The sequence below is a fragment of the Dipodomys ordii genome, unplaced genomic scaffold, assembly GCF_000151885.1.
Source record: "Dipodomys ordii isolate 6190 unplaced genomic scaffold, Dord_2.0 Scaffold35, whole genome shotgun sequence".
NCBI lineage: Eukaryota > Metazoa > Chordata > Mammalia > Rodentia > Heteromyidae > Dipodomys > Dipodomys ordii.
This window is the reverse complement of record NW_012267251.1, coordinates 3,053,984-3,057,086: the sequence shown is the minus strand read 5'-3', so window position 1 is coordinate 3,057,086 and position 3,103 is coordinate 3,053,984. Positions and strand designations below refer to the sequence as shown.

Sequence of the window (3,103 nt, the reverse complement as noted above, 5' to 3'; positions counted from 1 at the left end):
AAAAAAAAAAAGCTAAGAGACAGTGCCTAGGCCCTGAGTTCCATTCCCCACGTACAACCAAAAAAAAAAAAAAAGTGATGAAGTACTGACACATACATTTTGAAAACACTATGCCACATGAATGAAAAGGCCATATATTGTATGTTTCCAGAATAGGCAATTTTATAGAAAGAAAAACCTAGTGGTTGCTGAAAGCCAGGAGGAGGGGAAGCTGGCAAGTATCTGCTATGCAAGGGATTTCTTCTGAGCTAACAATGCTCTGAAATTACACAGTGGTGATGGTTGTACAACTCTGTGAATATACTAAGAGCCAATGTACTGACTTTAAAATAATTATTTTAAAATGTAAGATAATAAATTTAACATTATCGGGTTTCTATTCTAATTTTTTTAAGTTAAAAGGTTTAAAATAACCAGGCACACCTATACACCTAGCTCCTTGGAGGCTGAGATCTGGAAGGATTAAAGTTCAAACCAATCTGAGCAAGAAGATTAAGCCCGCCATCTTAACCAGCAAAACAAATCCTATAGAGTGGTGCATATTGTCATCTAAGCAATTAAGGAAAATGTCCAATAGGGAGGTAGTGATTCAGGCGTGTGGTGGTAGAAGAACCAAGACTCTAACTGAACAAATAATAAAAGGTGTAGAAGCTGGGCGAAGGTGGCTCACGCCTGTCACCCTGGCTACTCAGGAGGATGAGATCTGAGCATCACAGGTCAAAGCCAGCCCGGCCAGGAAACTCTGAGATTCTTATCTGTTATTAAGAAAACCAGAAGTGGTGCTGTGGCTCAAGTGGTACAGTGCTAGCCTTGAGCTGAAGAGCTCAGGGACAGTGCCCAGGCCCAGAGTTCAAGACCCATGACCACACTCTCTTCCAAAAAAAAAAAAAAGGCGTGGAGGTGTGGCTTCTGCGGTAAAGTAACAGGTAAGCAAGCACAAAGCCTTGAGTTCAAACCTCAGTACCAGGCCCTCCTCTACCACCCATCCCCAAAACCCTGCACCAAGAAAAACAGAAAGGGCTGAGGACGCGGCTCAAATGGTAGGATAAGGATCTGAGTTCAAACTCCAGTGTAAGGAAAGGAAAGAAACAAAAAGAGAAGAAAACCTGGCTAAGTGAAATACATTTGGAAAGTAATTTAAATAGCACAGTACAAGTGGCAGCAGTGTAACGTATGGTCTAAGTTACGTGTAATGTATGATGATACCTAGCTATGTGTATACTTTCTATATTTGCTTTTGGAAAGTAACATGAGATACATACAGAAACCTAAGTTCTTTCTGCAGCTGTCAATACTGCTCTCCTTTCAAAGCTTAAGCTCCATACTAATAGTTTTGAAGGCAGGTAGGAAGTGAGTAAAGTCAAAGACTGGTCACTGGCTAATCCACTACTGAATAATCAAGGATTGCAAATGCACGTTAACAGCAACAAAAATACATTAAAACAGTTGATTCTTCTTTGGGTTGTTCTAATCTCTTCAAGCACATTCTCCCAAAGAATTTTAAACAGTCTGTACAAACCAAAACATTGCGATGAAGTTAAAAAGATCTCAGTATAAAAGCATGGTAACATTTCCAATATTTAATACATTGTCCATTCTTGTCCTTGATTTAACTGAAAATGCAAAATAGTAGAACTAGTAAAACACATGACATAAGAATAGCACTTCTGCTTCAAATTCATTAGTACTCCAAGAAGTAGTAATAATTTTAATGATTCCCTGTTTTTCCCCATGTTTTTCTAGAATTTACACACCTGGGCAGCTTTCCAATGACTCTTCATAATATGTTACTTAAAAATACTCTTACCCCCAAACTCAAATAAAGTGTGTAGCTTAATCCTTTTATAATGAAGTCATGGCTGACTGGCATGGATGAGTGAGTAGTAAGAGAGTTGGAAAGAAGTCACACTACAGAAACAGGAGCCCCAAGTTCAAATACCTGTTCTATGCAGATGGTAATCAGCGGTTAGTCCTGGGTGCTTCAATACCTCAGGGTGAGGAAGAGTGTCAGACCGACGCTGGGCTCTTTAGAAGCAGACCAATTGAATGCCAATGGGTGTGGGCCTGGTCTTGTCTGATCTTGCTTTTCTCAAGATCTATAAACCAGCTTTTGCTGTAAATTCTTAGTACTGAATTAAGTCAGCAAAATTAAGGAAATTTTAATTTCCCTTTCTGATTACTTCTGTATTGTCCCAATGGGTAAATGTTCAGTGTGATCTTCCAATAGGAAGTACCATGTGAACCTGGACATCAAATTATTCTGAAAATGTTTTCAAGTTCATAGCAATATTACAGATTTTTAAAAACACTTATCACGGCTCTGAGATCTGATGCCAACTATTCTAGGAACGGTTCCTAAGGAAATTAGGCTGGGCCCAGAGAACCGTCCAACTTCTCCAATCAGGTATCAGAAGGGTAGACTTTTGAACAGTCCCCATCTCCTCCAGCACGTGTATCCTACAAGCTTCATACATTTTTCTTTCGTTTTACAACAAAGCTACTTTGTTTTTCGGTTTTCCGCCGGGTGCCGGCGGCTCACACCTGTAACCTAACTCAGGAGGCTGAGAATCATGATGCAAAGCCAGCCAGCGCAGAAGGGTCCGTGGGAGCCTCTTATCCCCAGTCAACTACTCGGAAGGGGCTCAAGGGCTAGCATTTTGCACCGAGCAGCTCAGGGGTAGCGCCCGGACCCTGAGTTCCAGCCCCGGGACCGAGGAGAAAAAAAAAAATAATCCACGTTCAACGTGGCTTCACAGATTGCTCGGCCGCCGGTTCCTGACTCTGGGACACCTGCCAGCCACCCGTCTGAGAACAGGGACTCCGTTTCCACACGCGACAGCCCAAGGCCCTGGAAAAACAGCCATTTTCGGTTGACCTCCTCACCTAGCCTTAATGGAATCTCAACTTCGTTTAAGTCGTCGCATGCCGGACCCCGGGCTACAGCTTTCAGGTCAGACCTTCCCGCTCCCCGCGCCGGAGATCAACTGGGCCTTGCAGCTCCGCGCACAGACCCCCTCCCCAAACCCGAGCGGAGGGGCGACCACGCCGGTGCGCGCGCAGCCGCCGCGGCTGGGGTGGGGAGTGGGGGGGGCGAAGGGGAGGG

At 43.7% G+C, this 3,103-nt stretch overlaps 1 protein-coding gene across 3 annotated transcripts in view; it reads right to left on the bottom strand.

Moving 5' to 3' along the window:
- Trove2 (TROVE domain family, member 2) overlaps positions 1 to 3,103 on the bottom strand; it is a 26,964-nt gene that overhangs the window by 23,487 nt on the left and 374 nt on the right. The window contains exon 1 of one of the 3 annotated variants that reach the window (XM_013017428.1): positions 2,884 to 2,983. The exons of the other annotated variants lie outside the window; for them this stretch is intronic. The gene's annotated coding sequence lies outside the window, so the exon portion shown is untranslated. Of the gene's footprint in view, positions 1 to 2,883; positions 2,984 to 3,103 lie in introns of those variants that run through there. 3 annotated transcript variants of the gene reach the window in all.